The 15,034-nt window shown below is 39.9% G+C and overlaps 1 long non-coding RNA gene across 24 annotated transcripts in view; it reads left to right on the top strand.

The window, feature by feature from the left end:
* Positions 1 to 977: 977 nt before the first annotated feature.
* LOC126998252 (uncharacterized) overlaps positions 978 to 15,034 on the top strand; it is a 29,239-nt gene continuing 15,182 nt past the window's right edge. For 9 of the 24 annotated variants that reach the window (XR_007752740.1, XR_007752747.1, XR_007752741.1 and 6 more), the window contains exons 1-3: positions 978 to 1,113; positions 2,819 to 2,909; positions 9,209 to 9,302. This is a non-coding gene — a long non-coding RNA (uncharacterized LOC126998252). Of the gene's footprint in view, positions 1,114 to 2,818; positions 2,910 to 9,208; positions 9,303 to 10,753; positions 10,812 to 15,034 lie in introns of all 24 variants that reach the window. The other 15 variants (XR_007752760.1, XR_007752753.1, XR_007752752.1 and 12 more) reach the window with 3 other exon arrangements.

Below are 15,034 nucleotides of genomic sequence, written 5' to 3'. Positions count from 1 at the left end.
TGACGTGGTTAACTGGCTGACTGGTTGCCTGACTGACTTGACTGACTGACTGACTGACTGACTGACTGACTGACTTGACGTGGTTAACTGGCTGACTGGTTGACTGACTGACTGACTGACTGACTGACTTGACGTGGTTAACTGGCTGACTGGTTGACTGACTGACTGACTGACTGACTTGACGTGGTTAACTGGCTGACTGGTTGACTGACTGACTGACTGACTTGACGTGGTTAACTGGCTGACTGGTTGACTGACTGACTGACAACGTGGTTACTGGCTGACTGGTTGACTGACTGACTGACAACGTGGTTAACTGGCTGACTGGTTGACTGACTGACTGACAACGTGGTTAACTGGCTGACTGGTTGACTGACTGACTGACGACGTGGTTAACTGGCTGACTGGTTCACAGTGATAGATGGATAGGCAGAGAGATGGAGAGAGATAAACAAACAGATAAACGGATAGATAGATATAGACAGATAGATAGACACAGGTTAGTGCATGATAACAGATATTAATAAACCGATAGATACTGAGGTTATTGCACAGTGATAGATGGATAGATAGATAGATAGGCAGAGAGATAGAGACAGACAAACAGATAAACGGATAGATAGATAGATAGACAGACAGACAGACAGAGAGAGAGAGAGAGAGAAGGAAGAGAAAATTATTAATATTTTGACCTTCCCCGCTCTGTCTCGCTTCTCATATCCTTCTGCACACTTTTATACACTTTTCCACACTTATCCACGTCAGCCTGCACACTTAAACACGTTATTATGCCCCGAGTTCAAGTGTTCTGAAGACTTAACTGATGCAAACTTTCCGTTCGTGTATCGTTTTCTTCTTTCGTTAATACTTAATAGCATACCCTGATCTTATTTGTCTCCCCTTATCTGTTATTTTGAGCGTGTTTTTACCAGTGAACTTGCTCTATTTATCCGTCGTCAAGTTCTAAGGTTGTCGTGTATTAAAGTTCCAACACTATGATGACGTCACGGCCTCCATCTTCCCTGTCGTCTGGGAAGGCTGCCGAGACAGCGATATATTTTCATTGTTTTTCAGGTTATTATAAAGTGCCAGGAAGCGCCATGCTGTGGGAAGGTAGGTGGACCCTTTGCCCTTATTTTGGTGTGCAGGGACAGGAAATCAGGGCGTGGAAATAGGGGAAAATTGGAAAATCTGTTTCATGTGGTGGTGATGGCGGCGGTGATGACGGTGGTGGTGGTGGTGATGGCGGCGGTGATGGTGGTGACGGTGGTGGTGGTGGTGATGACGGCTGTGGTGACAGGTGTTGGTGGTGATGGCGGCGGTGATGGTGGTGGTGACGGCGGTGGTGATGATGGTGGTGGTGACAGATGGTGGTGGTGGTGATGATGGTGGTGGTGGTGATGACGGCTGTGGTGATGACGGTGGTGGTGGTGATGACGGCAGTGGTGACAGGTGGTGGTGGTGATGACAGTGGTGGTGGTGGTGGTAAGTGGTGATGATGGCGGTGGTATTGACAGGTGTTAGTGGTGATAATGGCAGGGGTGACAGTGATGGTGACCGTTGTGGTGGTGTTGGTGGTGGTGGTGGTGATGGTGGTGGTGGTGGTGGTGGTGGTGTATAATGGGTTGAGTTGACAGCCCCTGACCTGTCAAGCCACCAAACTGTCACTTAACTGTCATTCTCTTGCTGTCAAAATGTCGGGCACCTGTCAAATGTCAGGTGTTAGGTCAGGTCACAGTCCACCTGGGTTTCTGTGGTGTGGAATGACGCTAGTAAACTCCACCTTCATTGACTAGCAATAGTGATAGGTTAGATTATTTATTTCTATACTATTTCTAATTCTATTTCTATTCAATTGTATTTTATTTCTGTTAGTATTTCTGTTACCATTAGGGTATTATTGAAGAAAGGGTAGCCTAAGAATTTTGACATTAATTTTGTCCTAAACTATTTGGGTGTTATTCCGGAAATCAGATTTGGTTAGGTTAGATTAATTGTCTGCATATTAGGTTAAATTGGGTTAGGTTGCCTTGGTAATGATGTGTCAGGCTTTGTATTTCTCTGTTGGTGGTTGTCGCTGAGAGTTCGTGGGTGTATTTCTTGAGTTTTACCTGTAATTAGAAGGGGGCTTCGTGGTGCAGTGGTTAGCACACTTGGCTCACAATCGAGAGAGCCCGGGTTCAATTCCCGGGCGGAGTGGGAAAATTTGGGCGGCTTTTCCGATACCCTACACCCCTGTCCACCCAGCAGTGTACCAGGTATTAATCGGGGGTTGTGCCCAGTCTCCTGGGGTCTGTTCCCTTCTCCTATAATTCCTTCCCCTTCTGTCTCTCTGTCTTCTGTCTTTCTGGGTGTGTGTTGTGCCGGGCTGTGTGAAGCTTAGTGTTTACTTTCCTGAAGGTTACTGGTGTGTGTGTGTGTGTGTGTGTCATCTCAATAACCTTGACATTTTCATAGTCACATTGTCATGTTTTGGCTCGCCCTAAAATATCAAGATCTTTTCGTATATAGCATCACAAATATCCGAAATCTACCAGAACAAAATAGTTTCGTCCTCACAGATTTCAGTGTGTAGCAAAACAGGGCCCTTTTTCTTTCAGTCTGAGAAACTAATGACCTACAATAACAACCCATCATTACAAAACACACCAAATCCTACCACAAAGAACTGTTAGGCAATCTCCAAAGGTCTGTCCCCTGAATCAATGAAGCAGACCAAGGTGCCTTTTTATCAGAGCCAGCGAGGGAAGAAATCTTTGCGGTTATTGCTGTAACTGAAACTTTAGTGCATGGTCTTTCAATGTCACTGTGTTTTCAGGATGATGCAAGTGAAGGCCACGAGAGAGAAGTGGAGAGAGGACCAGGGAATGAATGATCCAATGTCTTGCTGCCCCACTCACTGAGACAAGGTGTGTGTATGTTTTATTTTAATGTGTGGGTGTGTTTATTACAGTATCTTGCTTTATAGACAGACAGCTAATCTGTTTTCTATGACAAAGGCATAAAATAGTACATCAGTATAGCCGTATATTAGACAAAGCGCAAAAAAGTTGTGCAAATTACAATCCTAATGACACTGACAAGTTGCGTCAATACTACAAATATTTCAACAACAACAAACGCCATCACTTAGAGAAAATGGAACTTCATAGCAAAACATGGGTCTGGAACTTATGGCGGCCCCCTCACCCTCTACATCCCCTTCCCCATGGCAGGTGTAAGACTGTATCCACCTACAGAACAGTATGTGTATGTATAACTTCCCCCACAGAACAATGCCTCGCATATCGGAGGAGGATAATTGAAAAATACGAGGCGAACGAAGATCAAATGTGTAGTTGTGTCAAACTATTTTGCATGAACGACAAACTTTATTGGTACGGTGGTGTAGCTCGGGACTCACTGATTAATGGTGACCGCTGGTTTTTATTCCTCATATCTGTCTGTCTATGATGCAAAATACTGTAGTACTATTGTTGTTGTAATTATTGTTATTATTATTATTATTGTTATTGTTTATCTTTTATCTGTTACCTATTCACCAAAACCTCTTCTTGCTCCTGTTCTTTTTCTTGTTTTGTTCGGCCACCTCTTCCTCTTCTTCTTCTTCTTCTTCTTTTTCATTTACATTTTCCACTGCCAGTGTATATAGACCTTTTGAGTGTTGGTATTAGTAGTAACAGTAATAGTAGCAGTAGTAGTAGTAGTAGTAGTAGTAATAGTAGTGGTATTGTATTGATAGGAAAAGTAGTTGCAGTAGTTATTGTAGTCGTCATAATAGTAGTTGTAGTAGGAGTAGTAGTAGTAAAAGTTCTTGTAGAGACAGTAGTAGTGAAGCGGACATGGAACAGTCACCCCTTTGGGCTGGTTTACACAGACACGCAGACATGCATGGACTTCCAGCAGGACATGGAAACTTCGTTGGTATAATTTTCCTTTATTCCTATGATGTGGCTTTGGACAAAGAGTCCTCCATTTTGTGCGCCATACATGCCCCAGTCGTGCCGGGAAACTATGGGAAAAGTGATGACATAATCAATTTACACATCCCAAACTTTCTGGCTCCTTGCACTGAAGCCCAAGTCATATATTGTTGCATTCATAGCTTAAACTATTCTAAACACTCTTATACACAGTATGTGGACATTACATAGCTTAACATTATGTTATAACATAGAAATATTAGCAAAATACACTGACCTCCAGTGCCACGGATTAAATCACCGCTCCATATCGCTGAGTCTACAATTCATATCCACTTATAAGCGACAGACTCGCTGCCCGAACATCAGCAGCTGTGTGTGCGTTCTTAACGGAACCTATGTTACCTTCTAATAGCATCATACAAGTTTATCCTTTTAGCACCATATAAATTCTATAGCACCATATAAATTCCTTACACATTAATATTTTACGTAATAACAAGGAGGTATAATGAGGCATATTGATACCACAGTTACATGGCTCCCCTAAATTGTAGGACAATTTAACTTATAACTACTTAATACATTAATCATAACATGAGTATTTTAGATACATGAAATGCTGCTAACATCATCTTTGCACTTCCTAAGTACAAACAGATCATTTAGGCTCCTCGGTGGGGTCGCCCCGGTCTTCCTGAGTAGTACATTCTAACAAGAGAACAAGACTATGAACAGGCCTTTCAACAATGTTCATTGCCTTTATTCTTTTCCCTGAATTGTCAAGACATGAGTCTGACATCATCACTTTCACCTTTCTCACAAGACCATCATCACTTGGAAGACACTCAGTTATTCTGCCTAGCTTCCATTGGTTTCTAGCTAGGTTGCAATCCTTAACAATAACAATATCATCCACCTTGAGGTTTCTGCCATTTATTTCTAAGCTGAAGAGACTGCAAAACTTCCCTTTTCCACCTTGACCAAAACTCATTTGCAAGGAACTATACCCTCACGTTCCTCTGTACCGTGAACCCATAGAGCGCAGGCAAAAACATACCTCACCTCAGCCTTCCATACCTTCACTCCTACTTAGCTTACCTAACTGAATGAAGTATCCTTATAAAGTACATACCCTTAACCCCTTCACTACGGCTGGGCCAAAACGGCGCCCCGCACCGTATCCAAGATCGCCACGCGCACCAAATTTGAAATGTTGCTATTGAATATAACAAGTTTTCGCTAAGTGGGGATCTACTGTAGTTTGTTAATCACATCTGCCTTTTCCTTTTCCCATTTAGATATCTTTGTTTGTATGAACTGTTGTGTTTGTTGTTTTACTTCACAGTATTCTTTACATTTCTCTTCCCATTTGCTGTTTTCTGCAAGAAGTTAAAAGTTCCTTATTAACTTCTTTTCTTTTTTTTTTTTTTTTTTTTTTTTTTTTTTCCTGCGTCCCACCATCCTTTTAGTTTTCTGTTGGAGGTAAGTGTTTTCTTTATGCCCACATGGGGGCTTCGTGGTGCAGTGGTTAGCACACTCGGCTCGCAACCGAAAGAGCCGGGTTCGATTCGGCGGAGTGGGAAAATTTGGGCGGCTTTTCCGATACCCTACGCCCCTGTCCACCCAGCAGTGAATGGGTACCAGGTATTAATCGGGGGTTGTGTCCCGTCTCCTGGGGTCTGTTCCCTTCTCCTATAATTACTTCCCCTTCTGTCTCTCTCTGGCATATGACCACAGATGTTGCGCCCACTAAACCAACCTTCCAACTGTTCCTTCTGTAATTCCTTCCCTCCTGTCTCTCTCCGGCATATGACCACAGATGTTGCGCCCACTAAACCAAACTTTCCAACTGTTCCTTCTCCTATAATTCCTTCCCCTTCTGTCTCTCTCCGGCAAATGACCTTAGATGTTGCGCCGACTAAATGAAACTTTCCAACTTTTGTGCCCACAAGCTTTCTTGGTTCTTCTACCATTTTCACGTCCATTTCCCATTGGTCTTTCTTTCCCGTCCACTTCTACCTGCATTAATGTTTCTACGTCTTCGTAATATTGCATCCAGTTTGCTTCTGTTAGACTCCGCTTTGTTTCTCTGTGTTCTTCATTCATTTTTGTTCCCCTCTTTTCCTTGCCTTTGTTCCATGGTTATTCCTATCATCACATGGTCTGAAATGTCCATGTTTTCATTTGTCCAGAATTTTGTATCGGGTCTGTCTACAGCTTCATTAACTAGAATACAGTCTATTACCCATAGCTGGGCGTTATCGCGATACTTTATCGCTGATAACAAAATCGGGTTATCGGCCATCCGCTACTTATTTAAATATTAATCGGTATCTTCGTTACTTTTGTAACCAAACTAGCGATAATCGCTACTTTTTTCCGCCTCAGAAAAAAAAAACATTGTCTCCTCCCTACTGCGCATGCGTGGCCCGGGCGCCCGGTGTTGTGTGAAAAAACTTCGGGAGAGATTTTAAACTTAGATCATCAACATTAAAACACTAGGTTATTTTTTATGTTAGACTCAAAAATCAATATATCAAAAAGATAAATCATTTAACTTTGCCCAAAAATGATTATTCACTGCCTCAGATTTGATATTCCATGTTCGTTTTTGAGCATGCCATGGTATTGAAGGTGTTGTGTTATTTGGTGTCCCATTGTCAAAAACTGGCGCTTTTGTTTACAAACACTGGTCTCTTGTGAACTGCACATGTTCAGACCAGTAAGCGTAGCCCTGTACAGTATCACAAAGCTTTTTAACACATTAAGAGTTGCTGGAAGGCTGAATCAGACATACAGTACCACCATCCTCGCTGTTTCTGGAACGACACTCTGTACATATAAAAAGCTTTGTGAGACTGTACAGGGTTCACGCTTGCTGGTCTGAGCATGCGCAGTTCATGAGACCAGTGTTTGTAAACAAAAGCGCCAGCTCTTGACGGTGGGGACGCCAAATAACACAACACCGGTTCAGGCGTTTCTAGTATTACCGTCCAAATATACGTGTCAACGTGTGGTTTTTCAGTTTTTTGTAAGTTTTCTAAAATACAGATAATGATCATCTGTTATTTTTTATTTGAAATATCAATATAGTATCGTTTTCACCTGCCGGACTTATCGCTATCTAGTATCGGAATTGTGGATTTATATCAGGTATCGGTTATCGTTTATCGCCTATATTTGTGTCTCCAGTTAACGAATATCGGTTATCACCGATAAGGTTTTCCATTATCAGTTATCGGGTATCGGGAATAAGGTTTTCTGTTATCGTGCCCAGCTATGGTAAATACAACTACACACTATGAATATGAGTATATGTTTGAGTGTGTGTGTGTGTGTTAGGAAGTCATTTGTTGTCACATATCATATATATATATATATATATATATATATATATATATATATATATATATATATATATTTATATATATATAGATACATATATATATATATATATATATATATATATATATATTTTTATATATATATATATATATATATATATATATATATATATATATATATATATATATATATATATATATATATATATATATATATATATATATACATACATACATACATACAGTCTTACTTTGGTTTATGAGGTTAATTTGTTCCTGAATTTAGTTCCCAGAGCAAAGATCATAAACCCAAACAAATTTCCTCATTTCAATTAATGTTGTTTCCATTAATGTGTTCCCAAAACTATCCCCCAAATGAGCGCCCTAATCCTTCACAATGGTGCCAGGGGTGTGCTCAAGCTGTTTCTTTACAAGATATTTGCCAAAAGCGCTGCCTGGTATTTATGGATGTGTGTGTTACGAGTACGTTGACTGTTTGCCTTGTGTAGGTATGTTTGTGGGTCAATGTCAATGTGAGTGTTTGTGATTTTGTACATAAGTGTAAGTCTGTGTGCTTGTCTGTGTATGTGAAGAGGGTCCATGTTTATCTGTTGTTTGATCCGTGATTTTTATATGAAGAAGCATTCCACAGTAGGTAGCAGGGGCTGGCCCAGCACTTTCTCACTCAAGGGAGGCACTAAGGAGCTGCCCATTTTCAATTTTGGTTTATTTATGCCTGACCAACAAGACACCACAGGCTCAACCCCTTTACTACGGCGGGCCAAAACAGCGCCATATCCGGGCTGGCCACGCACCAAATTTCAAATGTCGCTTCTGTTTATAACAAGTTTTCAGCCATAAAGTCAACATAATCATCATATATTATATATAAAAACATGCAGAATTAAATGGTGCACATAAAGAAATATAGATTATTTGATCATTTTGAGATGTATGCATACAGAGAAATTTGTGTTATTCAGATGATGACGTGTGTGTTGAATTGTATTTCCTTATAATAGTTATGATAAAGAAACAGATTTGTGAAGGAGAGGGAAGGGAAGGACACAGACGTGATTATGGAAAATATACCACTGACTACCCGACAATACACCGTGTGTGTGTGTGTGTGTGTGTGTGTGTGTGTGTTTACCTATTTGTGAAATCCAGGAAAAGAGCTGTACTAGGCCCGTGCTGTCCCGTCTCCATAACGCTTATCATCCAGTTTGGCTTTCAGTTCATGAATCGTTTTTGCACACACAGTCTCCTCGTCAAGTCCGTTCCATGTTGTTATGTATGGAAAACTGTATTTCTTGATGTCTCTCCTACAGTCGCTCTTCTTCAATTTCTTACCATTGCCTCTTGTCACACTTCTGTCACGTTCCACTAGGTCTTCCCTGTCCAATTTCTCCAATCCCTCCTGTATCCTGTATTAGGTCCCCTCTCTCTCTCTCCAGTGCTGTTAGTCCCAATTTCTCCAGTCTTTCTTCATAAGTATGTTCTCTCAGAGTTTCCGGTAATTTAGTCGCTGCTCTCTGTATTCTTTCCAACTTTATAATTTCTTTCTTCAATCTAGGTGACCACACTAATGCTGCATATTGGACGTATCATCCACGTCTCTTTAATTCTCTCTGTCTCTGTCTCTTTAATTCTCTCTGTCTCTTTCATTCTCTGTGTCTCTGTCTCTCATTCCCTGTCTCTCTGTGTCTCTTTAATTCGCTGTCTATCTGTCTCATTAATTCTCTGCCTCTCTCTGTCTCATTAATTCTCTGTCTCTGTCTCTTTAATTCTCTCTCTCTCTCTCTCTCTCTCTCTCTCTCTCTCTCTCTCTCTCTCTCTCTCAATATCTATCTATTTATGTATTTTTACCTTAAAAAGAATTTATTACCACAAAAAAATAAACTATCAACTTTATTAATCTCCTTACTTTACTTATAGAGACAAGAGAAGGAAGAGGAAGAAAAAGAAGATGATGAAGAGGAAGAGGAGGATGACTTTGAAGACCAGCAGACAGGCAGACAGACAGACATTGGTGAGTGTTGAATCATTTTCCTTCCATAAAACTCTCCTTCCTTCCTTCATTCCTTCTTGTCTCTTGGATAAATTAGGATAAAAAGCCAGGTTATTTAAACCCTTCAGCAGTTTACATATTTGAGGTTTTCATAGGAGCTTTGAGAGGCATTTCCAGGGCTAGTTTAATGACCCTGGTGGTAGTGTGACCCTTCCTCTGTACCAAGAATTTAAAGGAACTCATTTGTCAAGACTTTCATTGGAGTTTGGGGCATTTCCAGGGCTAGTTTTATGACTGGAGGTAGTGTGACCCTTCCTCTGTACCATGAACCTAAAGAAACACACATTTGTCTAGACTTTCATAGGAGTTTGGGGAATTTCCAGGGCTAGTTTAATGACCCTGGTGGTAGTGTGACCCTTCCTCTGTACCAAGAACTTAAAGAAACACAGATTTGTCTAGACTTTGAGTTCGTATGGGGTGGTACGCTGGTGCCTCCAATGGACTCGCCATAACGCTCATTTTGCCATTTTCCACCGACGAGAGAGCCCGGGTTCAATTCCCGGGCGGAGTGGAAAAATTTGAGCGGCTTTTCCGATACCCTACGCCCCTGTCCACCCAGCAGTGAGTGGTTACCAGGTATTAATCGGGGGTTGTGTCCCGTCTCCTGGGGTCTGTTCCCTTCTATAATTCCTTCCCCTTCTGTCTCTCTCCGGCAAGTGACCTCAGATGTTTACCGACTACATCAAACTTTTTCCAAACTCCCCCCTGTGCTAAGTCCTGTGATGCTTTCATATACATAAACTTTAACATTAAAGTAAAAACAGGTATTTTGCACTTTCCCATCTCAGATCATCTCCCAATGTTCTTAAATATATCAACTCCCAAAGTAAATCAGAAACTCTATAAGAAAAAAATCCAAGACATATCTAATAATAATAAAGAGCTGTTTTCAATTAAACTAAACTTTATATGCTGGCAAGACTATCTATCTGTACAAGATGTTAACTTAAATTGTGCTAGATTCATAAAAAATATTCAAGACCTATTTGAGGAATGCTTTCCTATAAAAACAAAACATATATCAGAAAAACGATTTAATAGTCCCTGGATCACACAAGCTATCTTAAAATCCATAAAAACTAAAAACAATTTGTACAAGGACTACAAAATTGGGGCCATATCTGAAGAGTATTATAACAAGTATCGAAATACACTAAACACAACGATAAGAACTGCCAAGAAATCATATTATATGAATACATTTACAAGCTTTAAAAACAATACAAAAGTAATATGGAAAGCTATTAATGATTTAAAAAACAATCACAATAGAACTTATCTAAATTACATTTCCTATAACAACAAAATATTAACAAGTCCAGATGAAATAACTGAAGCATTAATGAATACTTTGTGAACATTGCACCTCACCTAGATAGTAACATTCCACCATCTAATATTGACCCTATTAGCTTTCTCCCCAACAGTTATCCAACATCTATGGCAGCTCCTCATATTGACCCCCAAGAGGTAATCGTTATAATTAACAACCTAAAAAACACAAAAGCCAGTATAAATGAAATTTCTGTATTTCTTATAAAAACAACAAATACCAACTAGCCATTCCTTTATCAATTTTATTTAACCAATCTATATTTTATGGTAAACTCCCACAATGTCTAAAACATGCTAATATAATTCCAATCTATAAAAAGGGCCATAAAGATCTATTAAGTAACTACAGACCAATTTCTCTGTTAAATGTATTTTCAAAAATATTCGAAAAAATAATGAAAGCTAATCTAGTAAATTTCCTAGAGAATAAGTGAGTTATAACTCCATATCAATATGGTTTCAGACAAGGGTTAAGTACATTTAATGCTTTAAGTAATTTAAGTGAAAAAATCTACTCTACACCAGGTTCAAAAAATTCTCTTAAGTATCTATATAGATTTCCAAAAAGCATTTGACACTGTTCGACATGACATTTTATTGAAAAAATTATATCATTACGGCATTAGAGGGATCATACATGACTGGTTCAAAGACTACTTGATAAACAGAACTCAATCCACTAAATTGCTCGACCACTCCTCCACACCACGGCTTATTGAATATGGAATACCACAGGGAAGTGTTCTAGGTCCAATTCTATTTTCATTTTGCATTAATGACCTACCACATATATTCAAAAACTGTAAGACTATATTATTTGCCGATGACTCAACTCTATATATAACTAGTACAGACCCAACTGCCATGGTACATAAAGCCAATATGGAAATGGATATCTTCTATAAATGGTGTGTGAGCAATAGATTAACAGTAAATCAAAATAAAACTTATTATATGCTATTCACCAACAAACATACACAATCTCTACCTCCATTATTTTACAATTTCAGTATAATAAAAAGAATAACCCAGCATACACTATTAGGGATCACTTTTGATGACTCACTAACATTCAAACCTCATATATCAAATATGTGCCTTAAACTATCTAGAATAGTTGCCCTTCTCTATAAAATTAAAGATCACATGCCTCGTCATGTTTTGAAAATCATATATGATGCTCATGTCTAACCCATTCTAAGTTATTGCATACCCATTTGGTGCAATACTTACCCAACCCATCTGTTACCCCTTTTCCGATTACAAAAGAAAATAATAAGAATTATTACAAACAGCGAATATTACGCACACTCTCTACCACTCTTTAAGGAAACAAATACTTTAACACTTTTCAATTTAAATAAACTTCATATGGGTATTTATATGTATAAAACAAAAAGTGAACATACTATGTTACTGCAACCCCACCATAACTATCACACTCGTACCAGCCACAATCTGAATGTACCTCCACACGCCCTATCCCTATATCAACACTCCCTGTCATGCAATGGCCCCAAACTATGGAACTCAATACCTCAACACATAAAACTCCTTCCAAACCTAAATTCCTTTAAAAATCATCTAAAAAAATATATACTATCCGTACTATAAAAGCTGCATATATCTCTTATTCAATGTCATTATTATTATTATTATTATTATTATCATCATCACTATCACTACTTTTACTATTATTATTACTATTACTATCATTTTCAACTGTTGTGTACCATTATTATTATCATTATTATTATGTCATTATATTATATTGTTTTCTGGACATGTATAGTCTACTAAATTTCTGGCCCAAGTAACATTAGACGAAGTATTCAAAATAATGATTCTGAATACTTCGTCTAATGTTACTTGGGCCAGAAATTTAGTAGACTATACATGTCCAGAAAACAATAAAATTTAAAAATACATACCAATTGTTGCCCCAAAAGCTCTAGCTTCCTATGGGCTACTTGCACAACTAATCTATGTTATATCAACCAATGTATATACAAATTGCAAGTATAATAAAATGTTTCAATGTTTCCACCCCTCCAATCTTTCCTTCCCTCCAATCTTTTCTCCTTTCCTCCAATCTTTCTTCCTTCCCTCCAATCTTTCCTCCACTCTCTGTTCCCAGGAGGAGTGTTATCAAGGTCTCATTAAAGGTGCTAGATAATGGTACAATAGATAAATATAGGTAACAGATACAGTGTCTCCTAACTACTGTGATGCTCAGCGCATCACAGAGGTGATTGTCTCTGGAATGGAGGCATACATTCCTCGTTCTTTCTCTACTCCTCACGCTAAAAAGCCTTGGTTTAATCACGCTTGTTCTCGTGCTGTCAATGATAGAGAGGTAGCTCACAAAAGATACCAGAGCCTTCAAACTAATGCTAATTATGAACTTTACATTTCTGCCCGAAATCGTGCCAAATCTATTCTCCGACTAACCAAAAATTCTTTCATTAATAGAAAATGTCAAAACCTTGCTTTCTCTAACTCTTCCCGTGACTTCTGGCATCTAGCCAAAAACATCTCCTCCAACTTCACTTCTTCATCTTTCCCTCCACTCCTCAGTCCTGACGGCAACACTGCCGTCTCATCTATCTCTAAGGCTGAACTCTTCTCTCAAACTTGTTCTAAAAACTCCACTCTGGACGATTCTGGGCATATTCCTCCTACTCATCCCCCCTCTGACTCCTTTATGCCTGTTATAAAGATTCTTCAAAATGATGTTTTCTATGCCCTCTCTGGCCTCAATCCTCAGAAGGCTTATGGACCTGATGGAGTGCCTCCTATTGTCCTTAAAAACTGTGCCTCCGTGCTGTCACCCTGCCTGGTCAAACTCTTTCGCCTCTGCCTGTCAACATCTACCTTTCCTTCTTGCTGGAAGTATGCCTTCACACAGCCTGTACCTAAGAAGGGTGACAGATCCAATCCCTCAAACTACCGTCCTATTGCTTTACTTTCTTGTCTATCTAAAGCTTTTGAATAAATCCTTAACCATAAGATTCAAAGCACCTTTCCACTTCAGACCTTATATCTGATCGCCAGTATGGGTTCCGCAGGCGTTCTACTGGTGATCTCCTAGCCTTCTTAACTGACTCTTGGTCATCCTCTCTTAGCCGTTTCGGTGAAACTTTTGCTATTGCGCTGGACATATCAAAAGCTTTTGATAGGGTCTGGCACAAATCTTTGCTTTCTAAACTACCCTCCTACGGTTTCTATCCTTCTCTCTGTACCTTTATCTCCAGTTTCCTTTCTGACCGTTCTATTTCTGCCGTGGTAGACGGTCACTGTTCTTCCCTAAATCTATTAACAGTGGTGTCCCACAGGGTTCTGTCCTATCCCCCACTCTTTTTCTGTTGTTCATTGATGATCTTCTTTCCAAAACGAACTGTCCTATCCATTCCTACGCCGATGATTCCACTCTGCATTATTCAACTTCTTTTAATAGAAGACCCACCCTTCAGGAACTTAACGACTCAAGGCTGGAGGCTGCAGAACGCTTAGCCTCAGACCTTACTATTATTTCCGATTGGGGCAAGAAGAACCTGGTGTCCTTCAACGCCTCAAAAACACAGTTTCTCCACCTATCCACTCGACACAATCTTCCAAACAACTATCCCCTATTCTTTGACAACACCCAGCTATCACCTTCCTCAACACTAAACATCCTCGGTCTATCCTTAACTCAAAATCTCAACTGGAAACTTCATATCTCATCTCTTACTAAATCAGCTTCCTCGAGGCTGGGCGTTCTGTACCGTCTCCGCCAGTTCTTCTCCCCTGCACAGTTGCTGTCCATATACAGTGGCCTTGTCCGCCCTCGTATGGAGTATGCATCTCATGTGTGGGGGGGCTCCACTCACACAGCTCTTCTGGACAGAGTGGAGGCAAAGGCTCTTCGTCTCATCAGCTCTCCTCCTCATACTGATAGTCTTCTACCTCTTAAATTCCGCCGCAATGTTGCCTCTCTTTCTATCTTCTATCGATATTTCCACGCTGACTGCTCTTCTGAACTTGCTAACTGCATGCCTCCCCCTCCTGCCCCGCTGCACTCGACTTTCTACTCATGCTCATCCCTATACTGTCCAAACCCCTTATGCAAGAGTTAACCAGCATCTTCACTCTTTCATCCCTCACGCTGTTAAACTCTGGAACAATCTTCCTTCATCTGTATTTCCTCCTGCCTACGACTTGAACTCTTTCAAGAGGAGGGTGTCAGGACACCTCTCCTCCCGAAACTGACTTATCTTTCGGCCACCTCTTTGGATTCTTTTTAGGAGCAGCGAGTAGCGGGCTTTTTTTTTTTATTAATGTTTACTTTTTTGTGCCCTTGAGCTGTCTCCTTTGCT

The sequence above is a fragment of the Eriocheir sinensis genome, chromosome 13 (genome assembly GCF_024679095.1).
Source record: "Eriocheir sinensis breed Jianghai 21 chromosome 13, ASM2467909v1, whole genome shotgun sequence".
Taxonomy (NCBI): Eukaryota; Metazoa; Arthropoda; class Malacostraca; order Decapoda; family Varunidae; genus Eriocheir; species Eriocheir sinensis.
This window is presented reverse-complemented; position numbering and strand designations above follow the sequence as displayed.